Source organism: Podarcis pityusensis, assembly GCF_964106645.2.
Source record: "Podarcis pityusensis genome assembly, chromosome: 14".
NCBI lineage: Eukaryota > Metazoa > Chordata > Lepidosauria > Squamata > Lacertidae > Podarcis > Podarcis pityusensis.
Window position 1 is genome coordinate 22,499,077 of NC_138039.1, and position 14,672 is coordinate 22,513,748.

The window sequence follows — 14,672 nt, forward strand, 5'->3', positions numbered from 1 at the left end:
CCTGATAAACATATTTTTGCATACTATTTTGCCTAACATAAGCATCTTTGCAAGGCATTTCCCCTGAATATGACACATAGGAACATTATTCCTCCATATATTCATTTTTTTTACACATTAGGTGTTTGAAGAACAGCATTGTGAAAGTATGAATCTCAAAAGCTGGCGCATTTTTTATTCCCGTATTGTTTGGAAAAGACAATTGGGTAGTTTCGCTTTAAATGTGAACTGAATCGAATTTCTCCTCCAACCCTGCTGGACATTACCTTTCCACATCCCTACTGACTCCACACCACACAGAAGGAAAGGGGAGGTAAAGAGGCAGAAAATAAAATTAACAGCCTGTTTTAAAGGAGGATTTTCTTTACGTCTCAAGTTTACTGGCCACTGCAAAACAGGTTTTTGCAACCTTCTTTTTCATGGAGGCCTTGTTTTCAGCTTGTTTTATATAGTAGCTTTTTTGTGCAATATAAAAAAGAAGTGTTGTGGAGCCCTGTGCAACTCCCCCCCCCCTTTTTTTTTTAAATACTTCAGGGAGTTATTTCACCATGAAATATATCTGCCAGTGGGCCAGGCCTGTGTTGCAAAGCTGAAATGAACACAGTAAATTGTACGGAGGAATTTGTTTAACCTCTAACCTTCAAGTAATAAGGAGAGTGCTAAATGTTTTGGCACACGCTGATATATTTTTATAACACTTGGCAGGGCCTGCTGGAGGACTAAAAGCGGGAGGGCGGGGGGGGGCTGAAGAAACTGGATTTCTTCAAACTGCAGCTCCCAAAAGCTTTTACACAACCTGATGGTTGAGACCTGCGGAAACAGGGCTGAATCTCTCTGTGCTGCGACGCTGGGTTCCTCCAGTGTGTGAGATCGTTTGGCATATTATGACCTTCCGTCCAAGAATGACTCCATCATGAAACCCACGGGCAGCAGGTTACCATAAGAAGTCAGAATCTGATGTGAAGCCTTCAAGCAGGACTTGAGTACAACAGCAGCGCTCACTTGTGATTCCCAGAAACTGGTGTTCAGAAGATACTGCCTCTGATCCTGAAGGAATAACACCACTACCATGAACACAAGAAGAGTCCTGTTGGACCAGGCCAACAGCCTACCTAGTTCAGCATCCTTTTCCCACAGTGCCCAGCCAAATGCCAAGCAGGACTTGAGTGTGACCATAGCGCTCTCTCCATTCATGATTGCCAGCAACTAGTACTCAGAAGCACACTGCCTCCAACAGTGAGGGTAGCTCTTCAACACTAAACATAAATGCCAGTTCTGAAACCCGGAAGCGAGTGCAGTTCATCCACTGGCATGAGACTGGTTTTGAACTGTCCTGTCTGTCTTTGGTAATAAGGCAGAATATTTGCACCTAATCTCCTTTGCAAATCAAGCAACGCGCTCCCAGAGCCAGCAGCCAATCGCCAAATGGTAGGGAGGAGAGATCCGGGCTGAATATTTGCATGATGGCAAAATCCATTTCAGGTTTTTATCTTGGCAAAGAGAGAATGCCAAACTCCTAATATTTATGCCCTGCGAGGGAAATATAGGGATCTTCCAACAACTCTCATCTCATTTGTAACAAACTACCCTAGCCTTGGGTGGCACTGTGGTCTAAACCACAGAGCCTAGGGCTTGCCGATCAGAAGGTCAGCGGTTCGAATCCCCACGACGGGGTGAGCTCCCGTTGTTCAGTCCCTGCCCCTGCCAACCTAGCAGTTCAAAAGCATGTCAAAGTGCAAGTAGATAAATAGGTACCACTCCGGCAGGAAGGTAAACGGCATTTCCGTGCGCTGCTCTGGTTCGCCAGAAGCGGCTTAGTCATGCTGGCCACATGACCCGGAAGCTGTACGCCGGCTCCCTCGGCCAGTAAAGCGAGATGAATGTTGCAACCCCAGAGTCGTCCACGACTGGACCTAACAGTTCAGGGGTCCCTTTACCATAGTCTCCAACATTTTTCTAATGAAAAAAGGGATGTCCTCCTTTTCCAAAATAATAGTCAGTGCTTCTTTTTCTAAAAAAATGTTTAGGGGTACTCTCATTTTGACTCAAGAAAATCACCATTTTATAGTTCAAATTGGGAAAAATAAATACAGCAAATGGACAAAAGTACAAAGATTCACAAAACGCTTAGGGGTATGTGTATACTCATGGGTCGCCCCCAGAAAAAAAGCACTGATAATAGTAATAATGATTTTACTATTTATGCCCCACCCATCTGACTGGGTTGCTCCAACCACACTGGGCAACTGCCAACATATACAAAAACATAATAGGACATTCATAATTTTTTTTAAAACTTCCCTATAGAGGGCTTCCTTCAGATGTCTTCTAAAGGTTTTATAGTTACTTATCTCCTTGGCTCAGGGTATGCATAACTCCATACCCTCCAACATTTCTCCAATGAAAATAGGGACATCCTAAGGGAAAGCAGGACATTCCGGGATCAAATCAGAAACTGGAACGGCTTCTATAAATCCAGGACTGTCCCTGGAAAATACGGACACTTGGAGGGTCTGAACTACAGCTCCCAGGATACTTTGGTGGAAGCCACAACTGTTTAAAGCGCTTCAAAAGTATGGAGTGAATGTGGCCAACAATGAGCTAGATGGACCGACAGTCTGGCTCAAGGTTTCTTCCCCTGTTCCTGTTCCCTCAGCTTCTGCTGCAGTGGCTGTTGAGGGCAGCGATATCTGGCAGAAAAGGGAGTCAGTTGCTCAACATGTCCCATTTTGTCCCCGGGAGGGAAAAACCACCAAGCCCGATATTCCCGAGCAGAGCAAGTGCCAAAGCCACTTCTGGCTCCTCAGCTGGCTTGGCGGTTGAAAGCCTTCCAAGAGGTGCTTTCTTTATTATTTTTTAATTAGCTGCAAGGAACGAAACAGGCAGGACTCAGCCAAACAAGCAGGACAAAATGTGCTGGGACAGGCCGCCTGCCTGACCTGCAGAAATCAGTCACAACTCAACAGAGTGAGTGCATTTGGCCCCTTCTAATAAGACACATTATCCCTGTTTTGGAAGACGCAGTTTTAGATGGTGCTGAGCCAGTCAAGCAACACTGCCTGCAAAGCGGGTGCAAAAGGAAGGGTCAGGTCTTATTAACATTTACTCAGGTTTATGAATAAACCTTATTTATTCATGCCCATTAATTTCAATAGGTCTACTCTGTGTAGGACTAATGCCAAATGCAATCTGAAGAGTGTGTGTGTGTATGTTTTTCATAATGGCTCAGTTGGTTAGAGCGTGGTGCTGATAACGCCAAAGTTGCAGGTTTGATCCCCGTGTCGTACAGCTGCATATTCCTGCATTGCAGGGGGTTGAACTAAATCAGGGGTCAGCAACCTTTTTCAGCCATGGGGCGGTCCACCATCCCTCAGACCATGTGGGGGGCCGGACTATATTTTGAAAAAAAATATATGAACGAATTCCTATGCCCCACAAATAACCCAGAGATGCATTTTAAATAAAAGCATACATTCTACTCATGTAAAAACACGCTGATTCCTGGACCGTCTGCGGGCCGGATTGAGAAGGCGATTGGGCCGCATCCGGCCCATGGGCCTTAGGTTGCCTACCTGAACTAGATGGTCCTCAGAGTCGCTTCCAACTCTACAATTCTATGATAAATCTTTGATATGTGTGTGAGAGAGAAAGCTCAAGGCGGCATGCATTGTCCTCCTCATTTAATCTCTACAACGCTGTGATGTAGGGCTAGGCTGAGAGATAGTGACTGGCTCAAGGTCGCCCAGTGAGCTGCATGAATGAGTGGGGATTTGAACTCTTATCTCTCCCAGGCCCTAGTCCAATGCTGTAATCACTATGATACATGGGGGGGGGGGAGGGGAATAAGGGGCAAGGGATTTGTGAAATAATGCATCACCCTGACAGAGAGAAGTTTCTCTCCCTTTCTCATAACAGAACCCAGTGAGGTCACCCATTGAAGGTGAACCTTGGAAGACTGATGACAGAGAAAAGGAAGTTGTTCACCTCACACAAGCTGAGCCATAACAGGGATGGGTATCCAAACATCCACTTCTTAAGGGGAAATCTTCACAGCACAGCCATTGTCTCTTAGGCATTAAAATCCACCCCCCATTGTGTCCCACAAATCTATTGCCAGCAGGACTGCAGAAGAGGAACGAGAAGTTCTGTTTCTGGAAAGCACAGATGGGAAGAATCCACAATTATACTTCTCTATTCAGTAAGATTAAGGAAGAATTGTTCTTTTTTTTCAGATTCCTTTGTCTGGGCATCATTTCAGGTGGGGTTCTTGTTCCTTCAAAGAACAATGAGTGCTCTTCAAAGCATGGAAGGGTCAGGGGCAGCATCTCTCCCTGGGGAATGCCCCTCTCGTTCCTGACATCTCTTTCCTCATTCACCTGTTCCCCTGGAAGTTTTCAAAAGTTTTAGGGTGAGCAGCGTGGGGAAGTGACCAAGGGCCTCCAGGCCCATTGGAAGTCGGAGGTTGTGATTACGTTAGGATAACAATTGACATGTTGCTGTAAAAAGAGGAAATGCATCAAGGAAAAAATAAAATGAAGGCACAGATTTGCATGGAATTTGCACCTGCTCATTTATCTGCACAGATGCAAATTTAGAAATAGTTACAAAGGCCTTGTTTGCACACTATACATTTCAAGCAGTATCATACCACAACAGTTAGGGTTCCCTTCTTGGGAAGAACTATAGTTTGTTAAAGGTGCTGGGAGTTGTTAGGAGACCCCAGTTCCCCTTAAGGAGCTACAATTCCCAGAGTGCTTTAACAGTCAATCCCTCTTCCCAGGTAACTCTGGGAATTGCAGCTATGAGGGACATAGGGGGTCTCTCAACAATGCCCAGCAGTCTGAACAAACTACATTTCCCAGCATTCTTTGCAGGGGGGAACCATGACTGTTTAAAAGTGACATGATGTCGCTTGAAACGTATAGTGCAGAAGAGGCCTATAACAAGAATAATATTATTTATTTGGTTGTGTACACACCATTCATTTAAAGTGCATTCAGAGCACACTCCCCTTCCTTAAGATCCTGGGAACCATAGTTTATGTTATGTACTGAAGTTCCCACTCTGGGCCAGCAGGGGGATACTGTAGATAGTTTTCACTCAGGTCCACATATGCAAATAAGGGATTGAAAGTGACGTTCAGTGATTGGATAGTTACAAAAAGTTGTTATAGTCGCGTTGTACTGGAGCTCTATATAAGCAGGCTGGATGAACCCTTCAGTTCAGTTCTGTTATGGCCTGTGAATAAACAAGAGCTGTTTGAAGAATCGCTGTGTCGTCTGATATGTTCGCCCACAACTTAACAGTTTACTCCTCACAGAGTTACAATTCCCAGCACCCTTAAGCAACTCCAGTTCGCAGGATGAACTGCAGGGGGTGTGTGTATGTGTGTGTGTGTGTGTGCCTTAAATATATTTTAAATGCATGGTGTGTATGTAGCTCCACCTCTTTCTCTCTCTCTCTAGTCTATCTCACCTTAGTGAGGAAGACTGTGCCCAGGTGCTTGTTCAGTCTGATGTTCAGGTGCTCATACCTGAGGGGCAACTACAAGAGCCTCCCACCCACCCAATCTCCCTTCTTAGGGTTCTGTATCTACAAACCACACTGACAGCAGACATTGCCGTTCAAATAAAGAACCGTCCTCCCTAACATAGGACACACGGCCACCTTAGATTAGGAAAACTATGGGGCATGTTCTCCAGAGTGGGATTAGGTTTAAAACAATGGTTTATTTGGCAAAGAAACAGTTTTGTCTGTGTGCATTCCAAATCAAACTGCTATCGGTGCGGGGTACGGCTTGCTAATTCCTACCACCGAGTGGGGATCAACAAGACAATGCGCCTCTCTCTCTCTCTCTCTCTCTCTCTCTCTCTCTCTCTCCAGGGCAAAGTTTGAGGCTGGTCCCTCCTTACTTCCATAGTGCAATGCCCACACGAGTGAAAATAGGCAGCAGCAGAACCTGGTTGGATCACCCTGTCAGCACTCGGTCCTTTTCCTAGCTGGGATTCCAAAATACGAAGCGGGGGTGACGTGCCAGTATCATGATGATGATGATTCCAGAAGTCTCGGCAAAAGGGGACCGTCTGGAATTCCACCCCTCTGCCACACATGTGATCAGGCATTCAGAGTGCCGCAATTAGTTGTCGGTTCTGTAGCCTGCCATTTTTCTGTCCAATTAATTCTTTTATAGTGGACCGGATAAAGGGAGACAAAGGCCTTGCAAGCAGTAATGAATCATTAACATTCAGCAGCGCTCTCCCTCTCCCTCTCTCTCTCTCTCTCTCTCTCTCTCTCTCTCTCTCTCTCATTCCCTTGGCATCCCACCAGAGACTGGTCATGCCTTGCATTCATTCCATGTGTGCCGGTGAAACTTCCAACTTCTTTTAAAAAAGAGAAAGCAAGTGAAAAGGAAGAGAAGAAATGACAAACTTCCTCCTTTCCCAGAGAGAAACTGCCACTTCCATTCACCGTCGCGGGAGACTCTGCTGGGCCCATTTGAAGCATGCAGGGCCTGAGCTGGTTGGAGGCAGCAGGTCTTGCCTCTAACCTGGCAAAGACCCTGTTCCAAGAGAAAGCCAGGATTTAATTAGTTGGCACCTTCCTGCGTTTGGGCCCTGGTAACTGCCCATCCTTTGACAACCTCCAGCACCAGTCATGAACAGGGAGCTGGCTAGAATCACACTGGAGAGTGTGTAGGTTAGAGTTGGTGGTTCCGATTGATTAGGTAAGGAAATTACCATATTTTTTGCTCTATAAGACCACAAGACGCACCTAGTTTTTGGAGGAGGAAAACAAGAAAAAAAATATTCTGAATCTCAGAAGCCAGAACAGCAAGAGGGATCACTGCGCAGTGAAAGCAGCAATCCCTCTTGCTGTTCTGGCTTCTGTGATAGCTGCGCAGCCTGCATTTGCTCCATAAGACACACACACATTTCCCCTTACTTTTTAGGAGGGAAAAAGTGAGTCTTATACAGCAAAAAATACGGTAAATGTCCGTTGTTTTATTTGATTGGGGTAGGGAAAGTTTTTCAGCCTGAGAGCCGCGCTGTTTTCTGGGCAGCTAGCTGAGGGCCACATGTCATCAGTGGGTGGAGCTCAAGGCAAAAGCTGGTGGAGCAATGGATATAAATGTTACCTTTGGACCAGGGATGCCATTTCACCCTCAGGATTGTGGGCACCTGCCACCATAATGGAGACATCCAATGTCATGCCTGATGTACAACGTTGTGTCACATTTTTGGAGGGGGGTTCCTCCGAAAATGTGACACAACATGCATTGTGCGTGTGGCATCACACACACTATGTCATTCTTCTTTCTTTCTTTCTTTCTTTCTTTCTTTCTTTCTTTCTTTCTTTCTTTGGCAATCACTCATAGCCAAGTAAGATTGTCTTCCATAAACACGGTTTTAAAAGTGAGTCTGTAAGTGACTGTGGAGGCCAATTCTGGATCCACACATCCTTCCACAGTGGGGACATAGGTATTCGGGCGGGAGCTGATCACAGTGAGGGTTTGCCAAACGTGCCTTCCTCTTAGCGCATTTCTCCCTTTCATCCTGAGTTCGAGCATCTTCAAAGCCCATGACACCTTGGGTAAAGGCTGTTCTCCAATTGGAGCGCTCACAGGCCAGTGTTTCCCAGTTGTCAGTGTTTATACTGCTTTTTTTTAAGATTTGCCTGGAGAGAGTCTTTGAACCTCTTTTGTTTACTACCAGCATTACGCTTTCCATTTTTAAGTTCGGAGTAGAGTAGTTGCTTTGGAAGATGATAATCAGGCATCTGCACAACATGACCAGTCCAACGAAGTTGATGTTGAAGAATCATTGCTTTGGCACTGTTGATCTTTGCTTCTTCCAGTACACTGGCATTAGTGTACTGCACTATGTGCAGGCATGTGAGTTATGGCAGCTGGCAGCGGCAGCTCCTCTTCTTCCTCCTCTCTGCACCCAGCAAGGCACCCTTTTCTGTGGGGGGGGGCTCAGACTTGGAGGCAGAGAGACTCCCCCCGCCCCCTGGAGAAGGGTACCTTGCTCACTGGCTGCGGAGGGCGGGGCTGAACTCCTCCTCTCTTGGAGGCAGTGGTGCTGCTGCCGCCTGCCGGCTTTGCTCATTGAATTTGTGGGTGCCTGGTTCCCACAATTCCGCAATTATATTATTGTGGGTGCCCAAGCACCCATGGCTCCCTAGAGTTGGCTCCTATGCTTTGTACAATAGGCTAGTGGTGCACCCCCCCCTTCTCTCTCCTCCATCCAGGCAAGCAAGAGGCATCGTCAGAGTTCAAGGACACAGTCCAGTCAGGCAAAAACACTCAAGGAGGGTGTGAAGAAAGCTGGGTGAGGGCTGTGACCTGAGGAGTGTTTTGTGGGCTGGTAGAAGGCCGACAGGGCTCCATTACCTCAAATTCCCCACCCCGACCTAAGGGATTACAGTGGTACCTCGGGTTACAGAAGCTTCAGGTTACAGACTCCTCTAACCCAGAAATAGTACCTCGGATTAAGAACTTTGCTTCAGGATGAGAACAGAAATCATGTGGCGGCAGCAGGAGGCCCCATTAGCTAAAGTGGTACCTCAGATTAAGAACAGTTTCAGGTTAAGAACGGACCTCCGGAACGAATTAAGTTCTTAACCCGAGGTACCACTGTACTACAATCCAAGGCTTTCCAGTTGCTGACTACTGCATTCCAGCATCTCACTTTTTTTGCCTTGAAAATGTCTAAATGAATTTTTCTTTGACTGAAGCAGTGTTTTCAGTTACGCCCAACAGGTCTGTGCCACATGGAATGATCAACCCCCAAAGGTAATGATTGGTCAGTAAATAGGATGTCACCAGTTGCCCTCCTATCGTTTAACTACATTTTTCTCGAGGCTGCATTCTCCGTCAGAGTGAGGTCCATGCTTGGCAGCTACCAAGCTTGAATTTTGGCTATAGCTCCCATCTCATGGTTACCAAAACAAGGCCAGGGGAAGGAGAGAACAGTGGAGATTTGATTCCTCTCTGCTGCACGTGGCTTATTGTTTTGCTCACTGCCTCGAAATGTAAATTACACAGAAGTCTTTCATGCTAAGTTCTCCATTTCCTTCCCCTGGAAGTTGAAATCTAAATGGGAGTGGCAGTAGAATATTAATGAATGGTGCTGTGTTTAAGAAGAGGGACTTTCCCCCTGTTATCAGGAAGAAATCTGAAGATCGTCAATGAAACACGTTTCCTCTTTCTTTGTTCTCAATGCTACACCTGTATTGCTGAACTAGAAGGCTTATTTTGATTTCTCCAAATACAGTTGGGGATGGGGAGAAAAAAGAGGAACTTTAATAATTCGTTGCTGATTTTTTTACCCTTGTAGGCTGAGGTCAACACCTAATAGTGTTTTTAAGCTTAGGAGAACCAGATTTGCTTAATATATCAAATAACAGGATTATTATTTTTAAATGGATATTTAATAGAGAACTTCCTCATAGACACTCACATCCTATGAAGGATTAGAGATGTTTGCAAATGGGTAAAATATAGAAGATCCACTGAAGACAGGTGGGGGGAGCTTGGATGATAGGGGTGATGGCTGAAAACAAAGTCCTAGCCAGGTTTGGACTGAATTCCAAATAGCTGGTGGAACTGTCAAGACATAAGAAGATTCTGTGATAAGGAAGGCGCTCTGTGTATGCTCAGAGGTGCCCTCTTCTCTATATATATAACTATGGAAAATAAATGAATAAACCTGCAAGTGAACTGCAACGTCCAATAACACAAAATCCACCATCTCCCCGCACAGTATTACCCAATATTTGCATGCAGAAAGGGCTGAGAGAGACCTCCTTTCTTAAACCCCAGAGAGCCATTGCCTGACAATATAGAATGGGACAAGTGCAAACCTTGCTTCACCTCATGTGAGGTGGCTCCACTGCCCCACCCTCTGTGCCCTGGTGACAGCTTCCTCCATAGCCTCTTTGTTGGCTCTGGGGCCATCTTGCCCAGGCCCTGCTTTGAGAAGATTCTGCCCGCCACTAACCCTCACATGAATTGGGTGGGATGATGTAATAATCATGTGACAAGTTACCTAATTAATCGTCTAACCTTCCACCACAGTGGACAGCCAGACAAATGCCGTCATTTTTGTCAGGAGCCAAACTGCAGGAGAATGGAAACAGAGGTGCAGGTGACGGACGCATTTGGAACAGAATTTGACACCATCTTACATCTCACAGCCTCGAGTGACAAAATCATTTGATGGGCCCTGAGTAAGATGTTCCTTGGGGAAGTAGGTAGGGAGAGACCATGTGGGCTGCTTTGCCTCAGACATCAACAAGCCTTGTTATCTCCCTGATAGAACCACTGTAAGCAGCTTCGTTTGCATCCCTGGACATTTTAAAAAGCAGATGGTTCTGGGAGCTGGGAACTTAAATTTCCCACAGTGCCCCAGAGCCAGCCCCTGACGACACCTACTACAGCTCACCAAAGTTATTAACCACTTTTTTATTTACTGTTGGCCATCTGGAGACCAAAGTTAATCCCAGGTCTTGCAGCCCCCAACAGGAAGCCCGAAGTTTTCCCCTACCTAATCAATCAGTTTTATTGTGTGTGTACAGTCCACAGACCAATTACAGAAAGTCTGTGGAGTTAAGAGCAGCATGCTCATTTCAAATTATTGAGATTGTATAGAACAAGCTTTGGTAATAAGTGGCCCTCCCAAAGTTCTTGGGATATCCATCAGCTCCAGTCATGTATGGCCAGTCATTTGGGTGCCCAGTAACATGTAGGGCAGAGCACAGGTTTGCCTCCCTTCCTGTTTCTTCTTTTGAGAATTCCATCTCACCCTTCTTCCGGCTACTTTTCTTGCATTTATATCCCCACCTTTCTTCTGTCATGGAACCACAAGTTCCTAGGGAGCCTCCAGGTATTCACCAAACTTCCTGAACTTCAACAAGTTGGTGGCCCCATGGGCCGTCATCAGCAGTGATGGTCTCCAATTTGGATGGCTTTACAAGAGGATGAGACAAATTAATGGAGGACGAGGTCATCAATGGCTGCTAGCCATGATGGCCATTCTCTGCCTCCACAGTCAAAGGCAGAAATGCTTATGAATACCAGTTGTTGGAAACTGCAGGAGGAGGAGTTTGGATTTGATATCCCGCTTTATCACTACCCGAAGGAGTCTCAAAGCGGGTAACATTCTCCTTTCCCTTCCTCCCCCACAACAAACACACTATGAGGTGAGTGGGGCTGAGAGACTTCAGAGAAGTGTGACTAGCCCAAGGTCCCCCAGCAGCTGCATGTGGAGGAGTGGGGAATCGAACATGGTTCACTAGATTACAAGTCCACCACTCTTAACCACTACACCACACTGGCTCTCAGTGGGAGGGAAGAGTTGCTGTTGTACCCAGGTTCTGATTGTGGACTACCCATGAAGCCCTCTGGTTGGCCAGTGTGAGAACTAGATAAGACACTGGCTTGATCCAGCACAACAATCCTTCTTTCATTATTATTATTATATTCATATGCCATGTTTCCTCCAAGGAGCTCAATATGGTATACATGGTTCTCCCTTGGTTTTATCTTCACAACAACCCTGTGAAGTAGTATAGGCTGAGAGACTCTGACTGGCCCAAGGTCACCCAGTGAGCTTCATGGCCAAGTGGGATTTGAACCCTGCTCCCCCACTTGCTCTCTGTAGTTCTAATCGCCTGGGATAGGTAAAGATCTGAAAGGGTGTGGCTGCCATTGAACTCTGGTCCTGCTTGCGGGCTTTTTCCCTTTGGGACATCTGTTTGACCACTGTGAGGACAGGATGCTAGAGTAGGTGGGCCCACTTTGGCCTGATCCAGCAGCCAGACTCTACTTACATTCTTGCAACAGTTCCAGCCCTGCTGGAAACTCCCCAACATGCCCTTAGGGGACAGGACACACAACTACATAAGAATCACTCCACTGTCTGCATCTTAAGACCTGCAGGCTGCTTCGAAGCACACACAGCTGCCAGAGTTTTCCTTTTTATGGGTGGGTGGAACCAGGGGCAGGTTTCACCTGATCATGGGGATGAGGCTTTGACAGACCAAGTGGGTTTTGATACATTTGGAGCCTAGTGAATAAAGATGCAGTCCATCTAGCTCACCACTGTCTACACTGATGCAGGGACGCAGGAGGTACTGTGGTCTGAACCACTGAGCCTCTTGGGCTTGCTGATCGGAAGGACCATGTGATGGGGTGAGCTCCTGCTGCTTTGTCCCAGCTTTTGCCAACCTAGCAGTTCAAAAGCACACCAGTGCAAGTAGATAAATAGATACCGCTATGCCGGGAAGGTAAATGGCATTTCCATGCGCTTTGGCTTCCGTCACAGTGTTCCGTTGTGCCAGAAGCAGTTTAGTCATGCTGGCCACATGATCCTGAAAGCTGTCTGTGGACAAACGTTGATTCTCTTGGCCTGAAGTGAGATGAGCACCACACCCCATAGTCCCCTTTGACTTAACAGTCCAGGGGTCATTTACCTATTTACCTTTTTATACTGACTGGGAACAGCTCTCCAAGGTTTCAGACTTACTTACCCATAGGAACATGGGAAGCTACACTGAGTCAGACCATTGGTCCATCTAGCTCAGCATCGTCTACACAAGGGATGGTGACCCTGTGGTCTACAACTCCCATCAGCCTTGGCAGTATGGCCACTAGTTGGGGGATGTTTGGATCTATAGTCCAGCAACATCTGGAGGGCCAGATTCCCTGTGCTTGGTCTACACTGGTGCAGACAGAGGTCTTTCTTAGCCCTGCCTGGAGATGCTGAGCAGTGGGAGAACTCCTGGCTTCTTGACCAGGCATGAAACACACCTGCTTAGATGTATGAGGTTTATCAAGATAGGATGTGGAAGAAATCTAGGGACCAAATCATTCTTCCTTGAGCAGGGGTGGCAAACCTATAGTCCTCCAGATCTTGTTAGACCCACAACTCCCATTATTCATGACAATTGACCATGGTGGCCAAGACTGGGTGTTACTCTAAGGACATCTGGTGGACACCAACCTAGCCAACCCTGCCCTAAAGGCAGACTGGCATTGGGCCTTTCCTTTTCAGCACACATATTCTCCATACATTTCCAAGGAAGAGATATGGAGACTTGTTGATTCTCTTGAGTGACACAGTGATCAAAAGATGGGCTGTTTATGGGAAGACCACCAGGGACACTAGGCAGAGGGGCTTCAGAAGCTGCATGCTGTAGTCCACATAGCCAGAGCAGAATCCTTTAAGCATCACTGCATTTTTACGGAAACCAACCCGATTCACACTTCCTGGATTAGAAATTGTAGAAATGGAAGGGACCGAAAGGGTCACCTAGTCCTACCAACTGCAATGCATGTGGATTAGAGCACAGCTATCCTTCGGCTTCTGCACATGTTGGTATTTTTGGGTTTTTTTAAAAAAAGCATCTCTAAATGTATATTAAAATGCACCCTTTGGGTTAAAATGTGTGAAACAGTGAGAATTTGCATGCATTCTTTTTATTTAAAAATGGAAGAATTGTGCACATGTGGGAGAGGACATGCATACGCATGAGTACACAACAAACTGACTCTAGTTCCAAGGCTGGCAGGTCATGATGATCTCTAGTGCTGGAGAGCAGGGAAGAGGAGGAGAAGAGGAGGAGTAGGAGTTTGGATTTGATATCCCGCTTTATCACTACCCGAAGGAGTCTCAAAGCGGCTAACATTCTCCTTTCCCTTCCTCCCCCACAACAAACACTCTGTGAGGTGAGTGGGGCTGAGAGACTTCAGAGAAGTGTGACTGGCCCAAGGTCACCCAGCAGCTGCATGTGGAGGAGCGGAGACGCGAACCCGGTTCCCCAGATTATGAGTCTACTGCTCTTAACCACTACACCACACTGGAGGAAGATGTGGCCCTCCACCTCCCATCAGCCCCTGCTAGGATGGCCAGATGCCAGGGCCAGGATGATGGGAACTGCTCCGGAAACATGCAGAAAGTCACAAGTTCCCCATTCCTGTTGTAGAGCATTAAATAGGACTGTGTAACACGAGCCCCTTTCCAGAAGTTCCAAATCCATGGACAATGTAAATGTTCTAATGCAGTGCTTCCCAAACTTCCCCCATTAGAACACTTGGAAAATTGCTGAAGGTTCTGGTGGACCCCTGCATGATTTCTCTGCCTGCTGCAGCAACTCTAATGCACTGCGCAAGCAGCTCTATGGTTTTCTATTGCTTCTTTTTATTTTGTATATGGTAGTACGATTTGCAGCCCGTGGAATTAAATTTGCAATACAATTAACTTACAATGTGAGAAATAAGAGAAGCAATAAAAAGTATCAACAAAACAATGCAAGTATTTAATACAGCCATGCCAAGGACACCCTGAGTGATGCTCGTGGACCAGGTTGAGAACCCCTCTTGTAATGAATGCAGGTGTGTTGGGGGTGAATCCTCCCTGCCCATAGATCCACCAGCCACTTTTCTGAATGTCTGAGAAGGGTTCAGGCAGGGACAGGGAACTTGCCCCCCTTGGGGGTGCTGTTGGGCTATGATTTCTATCATCCCTGAGCACAGACTGTACTGGATGATGCAATCTGGACTCCAGCAGCCATGTGGCTGGCCAGCAGTCCCCCAGCCATGGTTTGAGGCACCTCAACCATTACAAAAATAGGTAACTGAGTGGCTTCCCTTTGAGATTCGAAACCCAACA

The 14,672-nt window shown here is 46.5% G+C and overlaps 1 long non-coding RNA gene across 1 annotated transcript in view; it reads right to left on the bottom strand.

Moving 5' to 3' along the window:
- The window catches only part of LOC308463285, a 447,382-nt gene that overhangs the window by 218,570 nt on the left and 214,140 nt on the right, over positions 1-14,672 (bottom strand). The window lies entirely within an intron of this gene.